This window comes from Oratosquilla oratoria, chromosome 28 (assembly GCF_046742065.1).
Source record: "Oratosquilla oratoria isolate Oo_2021 chromosome 28, ASM4674206v1, whole genome shotgun sequence".
Lineage (NCBI taxonomy): Eukaryota > Metazoa > Arthropoda > Malacostraca > Stomatopoda > Squillidae > Oratosquilla > Oratosquilla oratoria.
In genome coordinates this window covers 3,442,337-3,464,836 of record NC_134804.1, presented here as the reverse complement: position 1 = coordinate 3,464,836, position 22,500 = coordinate 3,442,337, and positions in this window count along the sequence as shown.

Here is a 22,500-nt window from a genome sequence, read left to right as displayed (position 1 = left end):
CCCCTCAGCGCTGCGATACTGTGTGTGTGTGTGTGTGTGTGTGTGTGTGTGTGTGTGTATGTGTGTGTGTGTGTGTGTGTGTGTGTGTGTGTGTGTGTGTGTGTGTGTGTGTGTGTGTGTGTGTGTGTGTGTGTGTGTGTGTGTGTGTTTAGTCGTGTGTGTGCGCGTGTGTGTGTGTAGTCGTGTGTGCGTGTGTGTGTGTGTGTGCGTGTGTGTGTGTGTGTGTGTGTGTGAGTGTGTGTGTGTGTGTGTGTGTGTGTGTGTGTGTGTGTGTGTGTGTGTGTGTGTGTGTGTGTGTGTGTGTGTGCGCGCGCGCGTAGGTGTGTGTGTATTTACCTAGTTTTATTAAACGGGATGGGTGGTGACCCGTCTTTGTATCTCGCAACATATAGTTTGCTCTTAAAATCATGTATGGTGTTTGCACACACTATTGTTTCGTACAATTTGTTCCAGACATCCACCACTCTGTGTGAAAAGCTTTTTTTTTTCAGATCTCTTCTATAACTGTCCTTTTTTAGTTTCTTTTCATGTCCCCTTGTTTTTCTTCTATCCCAATTTAATAAGTCTTCTCTATCAAGGACTTTTTTTTTTACTTTTTCGAAATTCCATTATACTACATTTCTTAATGTTGTGGTCCACTTCCCACTTCTGACTCCATTCCCAAACCTTGTTCAGATCTCTCTATAGCGATTCACAATCTTTTTCCGTACTTACTTTTTCGGTGGTTTTGCGTTATCTACAAAGAATTTCATGTAACATTCTACACTTTCATCCATGTCATTTACATATATAACAAACACTATCGGAGCCAGTACTGAACCCTGTGGGAGACCACTTATCATTTCTTCCCAAGTAGAATTTTTTCTCTGAGTACCATTCTCATTTTTCTTCCATGCAATAGTTTTCTTAATCATTTTTGTGTGGTACTTTATCAAACGCCTTTTGTAAGTCCAGGAAAGCACTGTCTTACATTATATCTATTAACCTTGAATAGAAACAGATCAAATTTGTAGCACATGACCTTCCCTGTCTAAATCTGAATTGTCTTGAATTTAGTATATTGTTCTCCATATGTTTAGTCCTTCTACTTTTGATAACTTTCTCACAAATTTTGGCTATTGTACTTGTAAGAAAGACCGGTCTATAGTTTGTTGGGTCTTCCTTGTTTCCCCCTTTATATATTGGCACAATATTGGCATTTTTTCCAATCTTCCGGTACCTTTCCTTCTTTGAGTGAGCAATCTATTATCTTATATATTTTGTCCATTAGTTCATCAATACATTCTTTTAGTATCCAGTTTGCAATTCCGTCTGGGCTGTGTGATTTTCTGACATCGAGGTCCATTATTTGGTCCCTCATTTCTTTCTGTGTCAAAGTTATTTCTCTCATTAGGGGGATCTTTCTTCCTTTCCTTCACCCCAATCATATATGTTTTCTTTAGCAAACACAGGTTTGAAATGTTTGTTCATAATTTCAGCCATTTCTATATCCTCTGTGTATTCCATGTTTCCTTGACGTAGTTTTACTATATGCTGTTTATCTTTTAGTTTGATTTTTACATATCGGTAGAATAATTTAGGTTGATATTTACATTTGTCCATTATGTCTTTTTCATAGTTCCTTTTTTCTTCCCTGCACATTTTTACATAATTATTTTTTCACTTTCCAATTTTTTTCAATTTTTTCCAAGATTTGTCTCTTCTATGTTTTGCCTCACTACATTTTTTGTTATACCAGCAATTAATGTACAACTTTTCCTTTATTTTTTGTACATATTCATCCACTCCTTTATCATATATTTCTTTTAAAATCGTCCGTTTCTCTTCCATCTGTATTTCTTCATTAAAGAAATTTTCCCAACTCCCTTTTTGAGAGAATGATCAAGTTTCCTAAAATCCGTTTTTTCATACACCAGTCTTCCTTTTCTGTGTTTCTCGTTTCTCCCCATATATAATTCCTCTTTTAGTTCGAGTTCAAGTAGTATGTGATCACTCTTCCCAATTGTTGTCTTGTATTAAAATTCACCCACAATTTCAGGCCCTGATGGAAATATTAAATCTAGTCTCGACGTTTCCTTGTTATTTCTATATCTGGTATTTTCTTTTACCCATTGAGTCATTATGTATTCAATGGTTATGTCAAGTAGTATGCTTTCCCAAAGGTCCTCTCCACTCTTCACTGTCATTTCCTCCCAATCTGTTTCTTTATAGTTAAAATCACCCATAATTGATAAATTTCCTCCTTCTTTCAGCATTTCATTTAATGTATGCCTTGTGTCTTCCAACATTTTGGAATGGTTACTTTCTTTCTAAGAATGTGTTTTCGGGGGCAAATAGATCACCACAAATGTTCTACTTTTCATGTCACCATTTTCAACCTTTATCATGATTAATTCCACATTACGAGTATTTTCTCCTTCTGTGACCTTCGTTACATTTAAGCCCTTCTTAGTCAAAAACATGACTCCTCCACCTTGTTTTTCCTCTCTACTTTTTATCCAGTGATTGTATAATCCTTGTCCAACACTATTTGGTGATAGTGGCTCTTTCAATTTCGTCTCCACAATTCTCATTATATCTGTTTTTTCTTCCGCCAGATAAACATTTAATTAATCTAATCCTGAAATCAGACAATTTGTGTTAGTATAAGTTACTTTTCATTTTCTTCCTTTTCCTCCTTGTTTTCTGTTTCCTGTGTTTCTTTCTTTTGGTATACCATTTTCTCAGCCTCAAGTCCACCACTAAAAAAAAAATATATACATATATATATATATATATATATATATATATATATATATATATATGTACATATATATACATATATATATATATATATATATATATATATATATTTTTTTTTTTTTTTTTTTTTTTTTTTTTTTTTTTTTTTTTTTTGCTGGTAACTACTAAGGAAATCGGAAGAAAACAGTAATTCCCAAGCGCTTTCGTGTAATTCACATCTTCAGGGGAATACAGAAAAAGTTGTGTTACAAAGAGGTTTAAAGATAACAAGATTATACACTAGGAAAGGAACAGGGATAGTACGAGATGTCACAAAATTAAACACTAGGAAAGGAACTAGCATAGTACAAGATGACACGAAATATTACACTAGGAAAGGAACTGGTAAAGCACAAAAAGTCACATATGAAATAAGAATAAATCTTGGTACACAAAGTCATCAATGAAAAAGAAATCTAGAGAACAGCACAATTCACCAAATTAATTTTTGTCACATACAACCTGATTACAAATCTTGTTAATGATGAATTTATCTGATTTATAAATGCCATTACTGATATTAAGAGTAGAACCTTCAGAATTTTTTATAATACTACTTTCCATTATGTTTCTATTTACAAATGAATTACAAGACATGATAATGGAAGCATTAGTCCAATTAATACAATGATTGATGTCTTTCATGTGAACAAATAGAGCATTGGATTCTTGTGCTGTTTTAACACTATATTTATGTTGTTTAATTCTAGTTGATAGTTCTTTGCCCGTTTGTCCAATGTAATACTTTTCACAATCTCTGCAAGGGATTTTGTATATGCAGCCATCAGAATCAGCGGGAGAATTCTTAATTATTCATTTTTTAAAAGTACATGGGTTATTAAACACTACTTTAACATTCCATGTTTTAAGTAGATGAGGAACTTGAGAAAGATTGTTACTGTAAGGTAATACTAAAAGATTCTTAATGTCAAAAAGAGGAGGGGGTTGATTCCTATGAAAAGTTTTTTTCGCCAAAGAGAGAGCGTTATCTAAAAATGTTCTAGGGTACTTTAATCCTAAACCTAGGTTAACAATAGACTCAAATTCTTCATCAATGAATTCCGGGCTGCATATCCGCAAGACACGTAAGAACATAGAAGAAAATACAGATTTTTTTTTTACTTTATCTTGGTGTTCAAAGTAGTAATGAATATAAGAAAACACATTTGTCGGTTTTCTATGAATACTAAATTTAAAGTCATAACCTTCTCTGTGGATAAGGCAATCTAAAAAGAGCAATTTGTTATTATTTTCTAATTCTACAGTAAAATTAATGGAGGGAACTAAATTATTCAGAGATTATAGAAAAGCATCCAGGTCTTCAGTACATGGCCACAGGCAAAGAACATCATCTACATATCTATACCATATCGCATTACATGGCAAAATTTCACACAATAGTTATTTTTCAAAAAATCTAACGGTAATTTTTATTCCCAGAAATTTGGAATAGCTATGGGGAATCCCCTCTCGCCTGTTTTAAGCAACATCTACATGGAATTTTTTGAAAAAGAACTATTGTGTGAAATTTCGCCATCTAATGTGATATGGTATAGATATGTAGATGATGTTCTGTGCCTGTGGCCATGTACTGAAGACCTGGATGCTTTTCTACAATCTCTGAATAATTTAGTTCCCTCTATTAATTTTCCTGTGTTTAATTTTGTGACATCTCGTACTATGCCTGTTCCTTTCCTAGTGTATAATCTTGTTATTTTTAAACCTCTTTGTAACGCAACTTTTTCTGTATTCCCCTGAAGATGTGAATTACATGAAAGCGCTTGGGAATTACTGTTTTCTTCCGATTCCCTTAGTGGTTACCAGCAAAATTTGTGGATCACGTGTTGTTTATAGTGATCTTTCTGCATATATATATATATATATATATATATATATATATATATATATATATATTTTTTTTTCGCTCTTCGTTCTTCTGTGTGTGTGTCCGTGTGTGTGTGTGTGTGTGTGTGTGTGTGTGTGTGTGTGTGTGTGTGTGTGTGTGTGTGTGTGTGTGTGTGTGTGTGTGTGTGTGTGTGTATGTGTGTATGTGTGTGTGTGTGTGTGTGTGTGTGTGTGTGTGTGTGTGTGTGTATGTGTGTGTGTGTGTGTGTGTGTGTGTGTGTGTGTGTGTGTGTGTGTGTGTGTGTGTGTGTGTGTGTGTTTGTGTGTGTGTGTGTGTGTAATTGTGAGGTAATCAAAAAAAGGCATAAAATCCACTCCCACCCATTCCATCCCTACATACTCAACTCGCATTCATCCCGCTCCCTCCCTCTTATCTTGGCTCCTCCTGGATGACGGGTCATCCCTGCATCTCACTCACTGCCCTGGGTCAGAAGCAATGTAGTAAGACACAGCACATCCACAGCAAGGCCACTTCATTTTATCGGCGACCTCTCCGTCTCCTCATGCAGAAAAAGAGAAGACGGGGAGAAATCCCTTCGGGCTGCGTCAAAATATCATTCACACATACTTCCTCACCCCCTCTCCCTTCCATGCATCACAGCATTATCCATACACAACCATTCTCCATTCACCCCTATCTTCTGCCTTCTACCTTCCTTCGTCAAAAGACATTCTCCTCTTTCCCAACGCCCCTTTTACTCCATCCATCCATCTCGTCCTTAGTTGCTCCTTCATGTTCACTCCTTCCACCTCTGCTTTCCACACTTCTTTTACTAATCTTTCTTCATTCATTCTTTCCATGTGTCCAAACCACCCTAATACTCTTTCATCCACCCTATCTCGAACACTTTCTTAAACAACACAACATACACATTGCAATTATACAAGAAACAAAACTAAGACACTCACACAAAACACCATAATTTCATAATTACACCACCATCACACAAGACCGGACCGACGGCAATGGCGGTGGACTCATCACCCTGATCCACCACTCCATCTGTTTTGTGGACACAAGTGCCACAACCAAAATTCTCCTCCCTACCACAGATAACACTACAGAAATCCAATCCATTCGAATCCGCACAGGCAACAAATCAACACTGACAATAGTTAACATGTACATTCCCCCCCCCCAATCATCCCCCACAGTTCCAAACACCTTCAGACCTCAATTTAGCCAACTATCCTCAATCCCCAACCTGATCATGGGTGGTGACTTCAACGCCAAGTCGTCTGCCTGGTATGTCGACAACCCTGACACAGACAGAGGGCTTGATATACAGACTCAGTTCGACTCATTGACTGTCATGAACAACACACATAATCATACACATATCCCACACCAAGCCCTCTACACTCCTCTCCTGATATCACCTTCTGCTCCCCTGCCTAACACCAACAACATCATGAAGAATGGTCGGAACCCTTGGTTCTGACCACCTTCCAATCATCATCACCACCAAAACAAGATGCACCCCAGTTGGCCACATACACACATACACCAATTACAAGAGAGCTAACTGGGAAGCTTTTACTGAAGAGACAGAACAACATTTTGAAACACTTAACAGTACACCAATCACAAACATAAACAATGCTGTGCACACTTTTAATACAATCATACAAAACGCAGACAAGAGATACATCCCTAGAGGCAACAGAAAATCACACAACCCCAACTTCACACCAGAAATCCAAGGCCTCATCAGACAACGAGACACACTTAAACACAATACCCCTACACCTATCCCTCAAAACATAGCAGACCAAATACAAACACTAAACACTGTGATTACCAATAAAATACAAGAACAAAAAACACAAAATTGGCCAAACTTTATCAATACATTTGATCGCAAAACAAACACCAGCAAATTGTACAAAACACTCAACAGCATTACACTATCCAACAGTAACACAACACGCTCTCACGCAGCAATAATCACAACAACAGACAATCTACCCTCAAACAGACAACAAGCAAACACACTCATAAATCAGTTTGCACAGACAAGCCATCTCACTTCTCACCCTGACGACCGACGCACTATTCGACGTAAGAAAGACTTTCCCACAGACTCAAACTATACACCCTTCATAGACAGTCAGACAAAACACATAATACATGATCTCAAGCACTCATCCGCCTGTGGCCCTGATAACATAAGTAACATCCACCTAAAACACATTGGACCACAAGGTATACACGCACTCACAAACATTGCAAACTACAGCTATTCACACAACACTATACCCGACATCTGGAAGCATGGTAAAATAATCACTATTCCAAAACCGAACAAAGACCCAACAATCCCAACATCGCACCGCCCAATCACACTTCTCTGCACCCCCTCTAAATTCATTGAACGCCTAATACTTAAACTTGTCACACCACATATACCCCTTGCTGACTCACAACACGGTTTTAGGCCACTACACTCCACAAACACTCTTCTGATAAACCTCACACAAAGAATTTTAGATGTCATCAATTCAGATAGGCCCCACCACAGAACACTTCTCATAACATTAGACATTAGTAAAGTTTTTGATGCTATCCCCCGCCACAACCTAACAAATAAAATATATAACACAGACATGCACAATAACACCAAAAGATGGCTGGCCAATCATCTGGCAGGTAGGAATGCTTACGTGTCATATAATGGCCAATCATCGCACATCAGAAACATTAAGAATGGAGTACCACAGGGCTCTGTTCTATCCCCCACACTCTTTAATCTATACATGCATGACTTACCCACACCAAACACCTCAGAAATACAAATCTCTTCCTACGCAGATGACATAACAATCACATGCACACATCGTAACACAGACAAAGCTGCAGAAATAATCCAGCCATACCTTGATACACTCAGCACATGGTTAATCACAAACAGACTCAAAATAGCTCCAACCAAATCTACAGCAACACTTCTCACAAACTGGACAAAAGAACACAAATACATACCTCATCTCTACATCAACAACACTCTAATACCACACACAAACACACCGAAAATTCTTGGTGTAACATACGATACATCCATGTCTTTCAAACAACACATCACAAACATAAAAAACAAATGCACACCTAGACTTAACGCACTTAAGTCAATCACTGGAACAACATTTGGACAAAACAAAGAAACTAATACAACAATATACAAACTATGCATACACTCAGTGATGAATTATGCGAGTCCTGCATGGGCTCCTAATCTCAGTGAAACACACCGCAACACCCTTCAAATCATACATAACCCTAAAAACAATTACAGACTGCACAAATACAACACCTACAGACTATTTACACCATGAAACAAAAGTCCTCAAAGTCAAGGACCACCTCGACATGAGAGGCACACAAACACTTGCTGCAGCCACCACAAACACACCACACCCGCTACACTACATAGCAGAGCACCCACACACACCAAGAAACATTAAAACAACACCCAAAGACCTGTATCACACACAGATACTCTCTTCTCTTCCTCCACAACCACCAAATACCAGCCTCCGGAAACACATTTATAATCATATCACTCACCGCTCCATTAACACACTGAAAGACAACACACTGCTGCATGCCAGACCTCTGATATCCATCCTTCTGAATCCTCTCTCCCACGAAAGGACAGAGTCCACCTGGCCAGACTGCGGTGCGGCCACCACCCAGCACTTCTAAGCTACCAGAAGAGGCTGGATGACAGCATTGTGAACAGCTGCCCAGGATGTAACACTTCACCCCATACCATACAACACATAATGGAAGACTGCATTATACACAATCATGCACGCAAACAACACAACATACACTCTATAAAGGATTTGTGGGAAAACCCAGTTTCGGCTGTGGCATTCCTTGGAGAGACGGGACTGCTCGGACAGACAGTCTAGGGAACGACAACACCAACAACAACTCCCTTTCCATCCCCGCTCTGTTCCTCACCTCCTCGCTTTTCACTCTATCCAGCCAAGTAACCCTTACCATACTTCTCAGGCATTTCGTCTCGAACACATTTAAACTCTTCCTTTATTCCTCTCTTATGTTCCATGTTTCTGCCCATTACAGTACTGTTAGCACAATCACTCCATACAATCTCCTCTTAGCATCCATTCCCAAATGTCTGTTTCTCATTACACTCTTTAATCCCCCAAGGCATTTATTTCCTTCTCTCAATCTGCATTCTACCTCCACCACCACTCCTCCCTTTCCCGCCACATACGCACCCAAGTATCTAAAGCTATCCACTTCCTCCAGTCTCTCTCCCTTAATACTCACTTACTTTTACCCACGTGTGCGTGTGTGCATGTGTGTGCGTGCGTGTGCGTGTGTGCGAGTGTGTGTGTGCGTGTGTGCAAATGTGTGTGTGTGTGTGTGTTTGTGTGTGTGTATGTGTGTGTGCGCGCGCGCGTGCGTGTGTGTGCGTGTGTGTGTGTGTGCGAGTGCGAGTGTGTGTGTGTGTGTGTGTGTGTGTGTATTCACTTGGTCTTTGGATCACGTGTTGGACTCGTGATCGACAGCTATTTCCCTCCTGGAAGAGAGCTCAGAGCTCGTAGGTCCGATCTATGGGTAATGCTATGACCTTACCAACACGCACACCCCCAACTCCCCGCCCACGAAAGTCAGAGTAACGACCCGAAGCGCAGCTGTACCGAAATAATTTCGGCCCTGGGCAGGATTCGAACCAAGCACTACGCGCTCCACCATGCTAATAGTTCATCGCTCTACCAACTGCGCCACCGAGTGTGTGTGTGTGTGTGTGTGTGTGTGTGTGTGTGTGTGTGTGTGTGTGTGTGTGTGTGTGTGTGTGTGTGTGTGTGTGTGTGTGTGTGTGTGTGTGTGTGTGCGTGTGTGTGTGTGTGTGTGTGTGTGTGCGTGTGTGTGTGCGTGTGCGTGTGCGTGCGTGTGTGGGGGATGTTGTTGTCCTACCTAAGGCTAAACCCCTTCAAGGGCCGCAAGTGGCCACGCCCGCTGCAGCTACTGACCCAAGGCCTTTTTTTAAAGTTCCGGCTGTCTCCAGACACTTTTATTTATCTCGTAAGAGCCTCCATCTGGCGAAGGGGCTTATTGTTCAGCATACTCTCCTTTTTCTTATATATATATTTTTTTCGTGTTGCAAATCTGTGAGAGGCAAATCCCCCTCTCTCATCTTCACAGACTCGAAACTCAGACATGAAGTGGTTGTGTTTCGTAGAGCGGATCCGATAATCGAGAGGCTCAAATCATTCTCTTTTTAGTAATCGAATCGCCTCTGAATGCAGCGGAACACCCCATACAAATCCTTCAAAAGCACATCCAGCAAGTGACAGGCGTTGTTCAAGTGGTCTTCCCTCTATAGCTCTGGCCAATCAGCGCGGCGGCCTTCGTGACGACGGCGACCCCTGCAGCCGCCGCCGCCGCCGCCGCCGGCCCCCCCACGGGAGCGTCGACAACTAACAAGTAAACAATTTGCGCGTGTTGACAGCCCGTTTGTAGGATTCTGACGTGGAAACATCGGGGTGTAGAGCACGTAAGGAGGAACGCAGGAGGTGGAGCACGACAGCAAAACTGGCCAAGTCGGCGCAATAAATAGATAAAGGTAAGGGCAGCAGCAGGATTGACTGAGGTAACCACAAACGAGTTGCAACCTCTCGAGGTTCTGGAATGCCTTCGGGAGTTAGGGTGCTCTCCAAACGTCACACTGACTCTTGTGCCTTACTTTTTTCTTGCGGTTCCGAGTATTCCCATTCCCGATCCCATTCCGTGCTCCAACTACTCCCACAGGTGAAGGCAGGATCATTCACAGGACTCAAGGCCATTCGTCCGTCCGTCCGTCCGTCCGTCCGTCCGTCCCTGCAGCCAAAGCGCGGATCGGAGATCTCCGGCCGCCGCCGCTGAACAGCGACACCAGCATTACAGGTAGATATAATTAGAGGTGGTTGGAAAGAATTCTTTATGATTCACCGTTTGCGTAATTACTAACATTCCCCCAAGTATAGTTGATAAAACAAAGAAGTTAATTAATATGGTTAATTATTTTCACGGCAAATGCTGCCATTTCCACGTTAGTCTCTTTTTTTTTCTAAAGATAAATATAAGTCTGGAATCAACAGTCTTACTCATGCAAGACGTCAAAGAGAATCATCTCTCCACCGCTCTTCTTATACCATCAACACTTTTATCTACTTTTGAAGGTGCATCCCCGAGACAGGCACTCGGTCTCTGGACTGGGACCAACATCATCATCTCCCTTTATCACTTTAGACAGTCTTTACACCTTCATTGAGGAAGAGTGGGCATCCAGCAGCCGCCATAGGGTGACATGGCAAACAGATCCTAGTAATCCTTCAAGGCGGACCAAAACAACAGTCCAGTGCTCTTCTTGGAGGGATCCAGGAGCGATCCCGAAAATTAACTATTTGCAGCTGCCGGGCTAGGATGTGGTGAGGGCCGGAGCGGGGCTAGAATCTAGTAAGTGAAAGTCGAGGTAACAATTACCATTATTAGAAAAAAAAAAGATATATACAGATATCAAAGTGGTGCGAGGGATGGTCAGATACACACACAAGAGAGAGAGAGGGACAGAGAGAGACAGAGGGAGAGAGAGAGAGAGAGAGAGAGAGAGAGAGAGAGAGAGAGAGAGAGAGAGAGAGAGAGAGAGAGAGAGAGAGAGAGAGAGAGAGAGAGAGAGAGAGAGAGAGAGAGAGAGAGAGCGAGAGAGAGAGAAGAAATACATTTAATGCACAGACGACGCTTATTTTACTGCGCACAAACACACACTCGCACAACTCGTGGTAGGGTTAGTAGAATTCCCGGCTGTCACTACGGCGATCTGGGTTCGAATCCCGCCAAGGGCTGAAATTTCAGTATCGCTGCGCTGCGGGTCGTAATTCCAACTCTCGTGGGCGGGGAGTTGGGTGTATGTGTGCGTGTAAGGTCACAGCATTACCCATAGATCGGTTATATATGAGCTGAGCTCTCTTCTGTAGGGAAATAGCTGTCGATCACGAATCCAACACGTGATCCAAGACCATATTGAATCACACACACACACGCACACACACACTTGTAAGGGGGAAAAGCCTTTGGTATATGTAGTTACGTATGTATGTATGTATGTATGTATGTATACATGTAAGTGTGTATGTATGTATGTATGTATGTATATATGTATGTACGTATATATATACATATATATATATGTATATAGATATAGATATATATATATACATATATATATATATATATATATATATGTGTGGGGGGGGGGTTGTGGGTTGTGTGTATGTATATATATACATATATATACAAGCGGCCCATATTTAAACCCATGTTGTCTGTACACCATTGTCAATTGTGAATCATGCAGCTTTGAAAATTGTGACTTTTCTCTTGTAACTATTCTGAAGATGACTCCCTGAAGTCGAAACGTCAATTAAATATGAAAGACTATGGAAGTCTTGTATTTACCCACCCTCCTGAAATGAGACCTACTGTGAGGAAAATTGAAAATCTCAGTAAGAAGATTAACCAGTGCCAGAATGCTGTCGTGTTTAACTCCGTGTGTATTAGTGAGAATCTGCGCCCTAAATATACATATATAATATATATATATATATATATATATATACATAAATATACATATATATATATATATATTATATATATACATATATGTATATATATATACACATATGTACATGTATATATGTATATATACATATACATACATATATGTATATATATATATATATATATATATATATACATTGTTGTATATATACAGTATATATATATATATATATATATATATGTATATATAATATATACATATATCTATGTATATATACATATATATATATATATATGATATATACATATATATATATATATACATATATATATTGTATATACATATATATATATACATATACTTGTATATATATATATATACATATATATATATACATATATATATATATATATATATATATATACATACATTTTTTATCAACCACAGTGCACTTTAATTCTAAGCCATCAACATCGGAAGAACCGTGGAGGCACACGCAGAAATTGAAACGTGGTATGCCCGAGGACTCGAACCAAGGCCAGCACGTGACCAGTGCTTATAGTGGCTTAGAATTAAAGTGCACTGTTGTTGATAAAACTGTATCTCTAGTCACTGGGACCCATTCAGTGTTTTACACACACACATATATATTATATATATATATATACATATATATATATATACATATTATATATAATGTATATACATATATATATATATATATATATACATATATATATATATTATATATATATATATATATATATGTGTGTGTGTGTGTGTGTGTGTGGGCGCGCGCGCGAAGATCTGGAGTCTGGGATCCATGTTGTAAGGGGAGAAGCGTAAACACCAGACTCAAAGTGGGAAGTTTAATGCCCGACGTTTCGGTCCTAGTCCTAGGACCGTCTTCAGGGGTGTGAAAATGTACAGTGTTTACATGAGCTATTAACTGTCCGTGGTTGGAATTGGGAGAGGTATTCAGCACTGCCGAAGCTGTCCGGGTCCCCCTCCCCTTCCAGTCACTCCGAGTACCGGACGACTGGACCACCTTACATATTTAATTTACAAAGAATAAGTGCGTAGGACATTTTTTCAATTGTTACACAAGTGTCAGTTTATTTTATTTTATTTTATTACAATCTATTTCATTGTATTTTATCATATTGTATTGTACTTTGTTGTATTTAACTTTACTTTATTGCACTTATTCTTTGTAAATCTTAAAGGAAAGGAAATGAAATCTTAAAGGAAAGGAAAAATGAGATTGTTGTTCCATTAGAAATTATTTTCAAGAAATCCATCATATCCGGAGATGTCCCAAGAGAATGGAAGCTAGCTAACGTTACTCCCATATTCAAAAAAGGTGACAAAAAGAAACCAAATAACTATAGGCCTATAAGTTTGACTTCGATCGTAGGAAAAATAATGGAAACTATCATCAGAGATGATATCGAATATCATTTAGAAAGTAACCGTTTGATAAATGATAGCCACCATGGTTTCAGACGGAAACGTTCTTGCGTGACTAACTTACTCGAATTCTACAACACAGTTATCTCGAATTATGACAAAAGAAACAATATAGATTTAATATATCTAGACTCTGCAAAAGCTTTTGATACCGTCCCACACGAAAGACTACTTACTAAATTAGCTTTGCATGGAATAAGTGGTAGCCTATTAGGTTGGACTAGTAATTGGTTGAATGGTCGAAAACAGAGAGTTGTTTTAAATGGAAAAACTTCTGGATGGAAAAGTGTTGCAAGTGGAGTTCCTCAGGGTTCCGTTCTTGGGCCACCTCTATTCATAGTATATATAAATGATATAGACCATGGACTAAAATCTACTGTTTCCAAATTTGCTGATGATACAAAACTGTGCGGAGTGGCAAATGATCACTCAAACCAATTAGATATTCAAGAAGATTTAGATCAATTACAGCAATGGTCTGAAAAGTGGCTAATGAAATTTAACACAAGTAAATGCAAGGTAATGCACATAGGTAAAAATAACAGTAAGTACGATTACAAGTTATTTGGAAATTCGTTAACAAAAGTGGACAGTGAAAAAGATCTCGGCGTAATTATCAGTAACGACCTCAAATCATCCAAGCAGTGTATTTCAGCCTCTGAGAAAGCAAATAAGATTCTGGGATTGATTGCGCGATCTTTTGATTTCAAAAGTCCATCACTCATTGACAAGCTATATAAATCGTTAGTTCGTCCACATTTGGAATATGCTGTTTCCGTATGGTCACCGAATCTCATTAAAGACATTGACAGATTGGAAAAAGTACAACGGCGAGCCACAAAACTGATTCCAAATATCAAAAATAAATCATACGAAAATCGACTTAAGCACATGAATCTGTTTTCCCTAAAAAAGCGTAGACTCAGAGGTGACTTGATACAGGTCTTTAAGATTTAAAGGGAATTGACAACATCAAAAGTGACAAAATTTTCACATTGAATGAGAATCAGACAAGAAACAATGGTCTCAAACTATCCGGAAATAGATTCAATTTGGAAGTAGGTAGAAACAACTTTGCCAACCGTGTAGTTAATGAATGGAATAAACTTCCTGCACAGGTAGTGCAATGTAGTTCAGTTCGAAGCTTTAAGAATCATTTAGATAAATACCTAAGTAAGATGCTGTAATGATTATAATTTATGTTATATTATTTGTTTTTGTTTTGTTATAATTTGTCTGTCTGATTTTCATTTATTATTAGTTATATGTCAATTTACCCCGTCTGGGGTATTGGTTGCTTGTTATTGTGGCAAAGTAGCATGCAGTCGATACTTTAGGGTCTATATGGGGCGCCCCTACGGACCAGAGCCACACATCATTTTGTCTATGATAGAAGAAATTCTGTTCATAGAGAAATGATGACACTTTTATACTACGACTGTCCCTCCGTTATGCTGTCCCCCAACCCCTTGTTGCTGTCCTGTACCATTTCTCTGAGTATTCTCTTTCTGATTGGGGGAATTCCCTGTGGTGGGGGAAAAGAATACTGCCACCAAGTTTTCCCACTTGGATCGTAAGAGGCGAGAAGAAAGGGACGGGGAGAGGGACTAGGCATCCTTCTCCCTGTAGCCCCACGGGGCACACATCCTAAAGACAAAAGTGAAGGCATAAGGGGTGCTGGCGGGCCTCGGGCCAGCACCCTAAGGTTTGGGTCTTTTAATGTGCGTGGATGTGGTACAGATGAGAGTAAAAGGGAAGAGATAGGTAGTATGTTTGTGAGAAGAAAGTTGGATGTGTTGGCTTTGAGTGAAACTAAGTTGAAAGGGAAGGGTGAGTGTATGTTTGGGAGTGTAAGTGGGAGGTTATCAGGAGTGAAGAGAGGGCGAGGGAGGGAAGGGGTGGCTATTCTAGTAAGTGAGGAGATAGGTAAAGGGGTAGTGGAGTGGAAGGAGGTTTCCTCAAGGATAATGTGGATGAAGGTGAAACTGGGAAAGGAGATGTGGGTCTTTGTAAGTGCATATGGGCCGGGCAGTGAGAAGAGCATGGAAGAAAGGGAGGCCTTTTGGATAGATTTAAATGAGTGCATAGAGGGTTTAGGAAGAAATGTCAATGTAATAGTACTGGGAGACCTTAATGCTAGAGTGGGAAATGGTCCAATCGATGGAGTGGTTGGGAAGTGTGGAGTTCCAGGAAAGAATCGTAGTGGAGAGTTGATGGTGGAAATGTGTCTAGAAAGAGAGTTGATGATAGCAAATACAGTGTTTCGGAAGAAAGTCAAGCATAAGTACACATGGGAGAGGGTGGTGGAGGGAAGGGTGGTAGATAGAGCGCTAATGGATTACGTAGTGGTAAATAGGATTATGATAGGAAGAGTTAAGGATGTACATGTGCTAAGGGGAGAGGGTGGGGGAATATCAGATCATTTTTTGGTGGAAGGTAAGTTGAGAGTGGAGGATAGATGGAGAAGGAGGAAAGGGACAAAAGGTAGGGAGGTTCTTAGAGTGAACTCCTTGAATGAAAAGGAAAAGGAGAAGGAGTACGAAAAGAAGCTGAAGGAGGAGTGGGAGGGAGTAAAGGATAGAGCAGAGATGGGTGTGGAGGAGGAATGGGGATGGTTCAAGGAGGGAGTCTTAAAGTGTGCAAGGATGGTGTGTGGAACAAGAAGGACAGGGGGAAATAGAAGAAAGGGTAGTGAATGGTGGGATGAGGAAACAAAGAAGGTTGTAGAAGAGAAGAAGCGAGCATTCACAGATTGGTTACAAAAGAGGACAGGGGAGTCATATGAGACGTACAAAGAAAAGAAAAGAGAAGTAAAGCAAAAGGTAAAGGAGGCAAAGAGGAGAGCAGATGTGAAATGGGGTAGGAGTATGACAGAAAATTTTGAAAGTAATAAAAAGATGTTTTGGAAAGAAATTAAGAGAGGAAGAGGAGGCGAATCAAGTAGGGAAGAAAAGGTAAAAGGTACAGATGGAGAGTTGATAATGGAAGAGATGGCAGTGAGGGGAAGATGGGCAGAATATTTTAGGGAGTTGCTGAATGTGAAGGAGGATAGGGAAGGAAAGATAGCTGCAGTGGGAAATACGAAGAAAATGAGCGTGATGAGTGAGGAGAATGGAGGAGAAATAAGGAAGGATGAGGTGAAGGCAGTTGTAAAGATGATGAAAGCAGGTAAGGCACCTGGTCTGGATGGATGTCATGCAGAATGTCTGAAAAAGGGAGGTTCAGTGATGGTGGACTGGTTGGTGAGATTATTTAATGTTTGCTGGAGAGAGGGTAGAGTACCGGAGGACTGGAGTAGTGCCTGTATAGTTCCTCTTTACAAGGGAAAAGGGGACAAGTGTGAATGTAGTAATTTCAGAGGGATTAGCCTGTTGAGTGTAGTAGGGAAGGCTTATGGGAGAATCTTAATTGAGAGGATTAGGAGAGGAACAGAAGGAGTAATTGGTGAGGAACAGTGTGGATTTAGGACGGGTAGAGGTTGTGTAGATCATATCTTTGTGGTAAGACAGATATGTGAGAAAGCTATAGGAAAGGGGAAGGATGTTTTTTGGGCTTTTATGGATCTGGAAAAGGCTTATGATAGGGTAGACAGAAAGGCACTGTGGGAGGTTATGCAGATTTATGGGATAGGAGGAAAGCTTTTGGGAGCTGTCAAGAGTTTTTATGTGAGTAGTAGAGCATGTGTTAGGATTGGAAATGGAGAGAGTGAGTGGTTTGAAGTAAAGGTGGGACTTCGTCAAGGATGCGTTATGTCGCCCTGGCTGTTCAACTTATACATGGATGGGGTGGTGCGAGAGGTGAATGCTAGGGTAGTGAGTCAGGGATTGGAGATGGTTAAAGAAAATGGAGAAAAGTGGGAGGTGAGCCAGCTGTTGTTTGCGGACGACACTGCGCTTGTGGCAGGGTCAGAGGAGGGATTGAGGAAGCTGGTGGCAGAGTTTGGGAGAGTATGTGATAGAAGAAAGCTAAAGATAAATGTGGGTAAAAGTAAGGTGATGAGATGTACAAGGGGTGAAAGTAGCAGTAGACTGGAAGTGAACATTAAGGGAGAGCGACTGGAGGAAGTGGATAGTTTTAGATACTTGGGTGCAAGTGTAGCAGGAAAAGGTGGAGTGAAGGTGGAGGTAGAATGTAGATTGAGAGAAGCGAGTAAATGCCTTGGTGGTTTAAAGAGTGTAATGAGAAATAGACATTTGGGAATGGATGCGAAGAGGAGACTGTATGAAGGAGTGATTGTGCCAACAGCACTGTATGGGGCAGAAACGTGGAACATAAGAGAAGAAGAGAGAAGGAGTTTGAATGTGTTTGAGATGAGGTGTCTGAGAAGTATGGTGGGGGTTACTAGGCTAGATAGAGTGAGAAATGAGGAGGTGAGGAGGAGAACAAGGGTGAAAAAGGATTTGGGAGAGAGGGTTGATGAAAGAATATTAGGATGGTTTGGACACATGGAAAGAATGAGTGAAGAAAGACTAGTAAAAGAGGTATGGAAGGCAGATGTGGAGGGAGTGAACATGAGGGGACGTCCTAGGATGAGGTGGATGGATGGGGTGAAGGGGGCTTTGGGGAAGAGGGGAATGTCTGTTGAGGAAGGAAGGGAGTGGACGGAAGACAGAGGTGAGTGGAGAATGGTTGTATATGGATGATGTTGTGACTGCATGAGGAGGAATGGGCGGGGGGGGGTAGTATGTGTGAGTAAATTTTGACGCAGCCCGAAGGGATTTCTCCCCGTCCTCTCCTTATATGCAAAGGGGGACGGAGAGGGGGGGTCGCCGATTAAATGAAGCGGCCTTGCTGTGGATGTACTGTGTCTTGCGACACTGCTTCTGACCCAGGGCGGTGGGCAGGGTTCAGGGATGACCCGTCATCCAGGAGGTGCTCAGATGAGAGGAAGGGTGGGAGGGGTGTGGAGTGTATTTAGGGATGAAATGGGTGGGAGTGTTTTTATGCCTTTCCCTTTGTGGCTACCTCCCTTGGAAGGGGGAAAAAGCCTTGGTATATGTATGTATGTACTATTTACCTGTTTGTTATTCAACTATACCTATGCATTTATTTATGTATTTTATTTGTTATTTACATTATTATAGTTTTAATTTATTATTATTATTATTATTTTTTTTTTTTTTTTTTTTCATCCGACCTAGATATGGATCAAAAGGTCTCCTGTCGGCATGCTCCGCCTTTGTAATCCTTTGTAAATATGTAAGGTGGTCCAGTCGTCCGGTACTCGGAGTAACTGGAAGAGGAGGGGGACCCGGACAGCTTCGGCCGTGCGGAATACCTCTCCCAATTCCAACCACGGACAGTATAATAGCTCATGTGAACACTGTACATTTTCACACTCCTGAAGACGGTCCTAGGACTGTTACCGAAGCGTCGGGCATTAAACTTCCCACTTTGAGTCTGGTGTTTACGCTTCTCCCCTTACAATATATATATTAAAAGAGGTATGGAAGGCAGATGTGGAGGGAGTGAACATGAGGGGACGTCCTAGGATGAGGTGGATGGATGGGGTGAAGGGGGCTTTGGGGAAGAGGGGAATGTCTGTTGAGGAAGGAAGGGAGAGGACGGAAGACAGAGGTGAGTGGAGAATGGTTGTATATGGATGATGTTGTGACTGCATGAGGAGAAATGGGCGGGGGGTGGGGGGTGGGGTAGTATGTGTGAGTAAATTTTGACGCAGCCCGAAGGGATTTCTCCCCGTCCTCTCCTTATATGCAAAGGGGGACGGAGAGGGGGGGGTCGCCGATTAAATGAAGCGGCCTTGCTGTGGATGCACTGTGTCCTGCGACACTGCTTCTGACCCAGAGCGGTGGGCAGGGTGCAGGGATGACCCGTCATCCAGGAGGTGCTCAGATGAGAGGAAGGGTGGGAGGGGTGTGGAGTGTATTTAGGGATGAAATGGGTGGGAGTGTTTTTATGCCTTTCCCTTTTTGGCTACCTCCCTTGGAAGGGGGAAAAAGCCTTGGTATATGTATGTATATATATATATAGTGTGTGCACACATACATATATATACGTATATATATCATGTATATACGTATATATATAAATATACATATATATATAAATACATATACATATATATACATATATATATATACATATATATATATGTGTGTGTGTGTGTGTGTGTGTGTGTATACATACATACACACACACACACACACATATATATATACATATATATATATATATATATATATATATATATGTGTGTGTGTGTGTGTGTAACAGTAATCACATAAAACACGTGAATAAAGATTTATGCTTGTAACCACGAGGAAAATAAAGAACGGAATACTGAACGTTTTCGTCTATTAAGACATTTTCAAAGTACATAGTGTCACAACAAAGAATAACTTAAATATAATAATATAGAAAACAGGAGAGGTCACACAACGTAAATACGAAAGGAATATCTTACAAAGAAACAAAAATATAAAAACAATAAATAAAATGGGTGACAATTGAAACAGGTGAAAAAATGTCACACAACATAAACCATAAGGATGACAAATGACAAGGTGAAAAAAAGAACATTCAACATAAAAGATAATAACAAGAAATAAGAAGGGTGACAATTGACACATGTGATTCAACATAAAGATTGACTTACAAAGAAACAAATTATATACATATGCATACATATATATATATATATATATATATATATATATATATATATATATATATATATATATAATGGAAAATAATAATAACAAGAAAAAATAAATAAAAATGGATGACAGATGACACAGGTGAAAAAAGGTCACACAAGATGGCTAAGGCGGAGCTTTGGGACATTGTCCTACAATTTGTTTAATAACAAAATTATCTAATTTAAAAAGACCAGTGCTTAAATTAAGATTTTCATTAAAAGTTTTTTTAATGATACATGATTCAATTATATTTCTTATCAAATAAGAATTACTTGAAACAATTTCTTGGGAATTGTCCCAATCAATACAGTGATTGTAGTCTCTAATGTGAGCAAAAATCCCACTTGAAGATTGGCCAGTACGGACACTATACTTATGCTGGTTCAATCTAAGTTTTAATTCCTTGCCAGTCTGGCCAATGTAACACGAATTACAATTCTTGCAAGGGATAGAGTAGACGCACCCCGCCGAATTATCCGGTGAATTCTTGATAAGAAGTTCTTTGATAGTATGGTTCTTAAACACAACATTAACATTAAACATCTTAAGGAAACGAGGGAGTTTTACCAAATTAGGATGAAAGGGAAGAACAAAAAGATTCTTTTTATTAAAAGGATCTTTTGGGGAAGAATCAACATAGGACTTCTTGGCCTTATGTTGTGATCTAACTATCACATGATTTGGGTATCTCAAGTTTGATGCTATTTCATAAATCTTTTTTATTTCTTCATCTAAAAATTCAGGACTACAAACTCTAAAAGCTCTAAGAAACATGGAGGTAAAAACTTATATTTTTGTGTTAAGGTGGTGAGCAGAATAATAGTGAACATATGAAAGAACGTTAGTTGGTTTACGAAAAACATCAAACCTGAAGTACCTTTCTTTTCTGTGAATAGTAACATCTAGAAAGGGTAATTTGTTCTCTTGTTCTATCTCAATTTTAAATTTTATAGAAGGTACTAAATTGTTTAAACTAACTAAAAAATTATTAAAAAATTGAAAAATTATCCAAGTTGTGAGCAAGTGGCCAAATGCATAGTATGTCATCGACATACCTGTACCAAATAACATTACGTGGAAGAATACGAGACAACAACTCCCTTTCAAAAAATTCCATGTACAAATTACTCAACAGAGGAGACAAGGGATTCCCCATAGCCATCCCAAATCTTTGTACATAGAACTTTCCATCAAAAACGAATTTGGAATCAACCACACAGAGTTTAATGAGATTAATAATGACATCGACTGGAAGAGGCAAAGAATGAAGTAAAAGTTCTTCTTCCAGGAAGGAAAGAAGGTCAAAAACGGGAACACAGGTAAATAACGAATTAATATCAAAGCTAACTAACTTAAAATCAACAGACATATTAAGATCGTTACTAATTAAATCTACATTGTTCCTAATGTGGGAAGTGGAAATGGTCCCCACGAGTGGGCTCAAGACAGAAACAAGCCATTTGGATAATTTATATGAAACACAACCAGTAGAACTGATAATGGGTCTCATTGGATTATCAGGCTTATGGGTTTTAACTAAGCCGTACAAATAAGGCATGGAAGGATAATTTTTTAGTTAGTTTAAACAATTTAGTACCTTCTATAAAATTTAAAATTGAGATAGAACAAGAGAACAAATTACCCTTTCTAGATGTTACTATTCACAGAAAAGAAAGGTACTTCAGGTTTGATGTTTTTCGTAAACCAACTAACGTTCTTTCATATGTTCACTATTATTCTGCTCACCACCTTAACACAAAAATATAAGTTTTTACCTCCATGTTTCTTAGAGCTTTTAGAGTTTGTAGTCCTGAATTTTTAGATGAAGAAATAAAAAAGATTTATGAAATAGCATCAAACTTGAGATACCCAAATCATGTGATAGTTAGATCACAACATAAGGCCAAGAAGTCCTATGTTGATTCTTCCCCAAAAGATCCTTTTAATAAAAAGAATCTTTTGGTTCTTCCCTTTCATCCTAATTTGGTAAAACTCCCTCGTTTCCTTAAGATGTTTAATGTTAATGTTGTGTTTAAGAACCATACTATCAAAGAACTTCTTATCAAGAATTCACCGGATAATTCGGCGGGGTGCGTCTACTCTATCCCTTG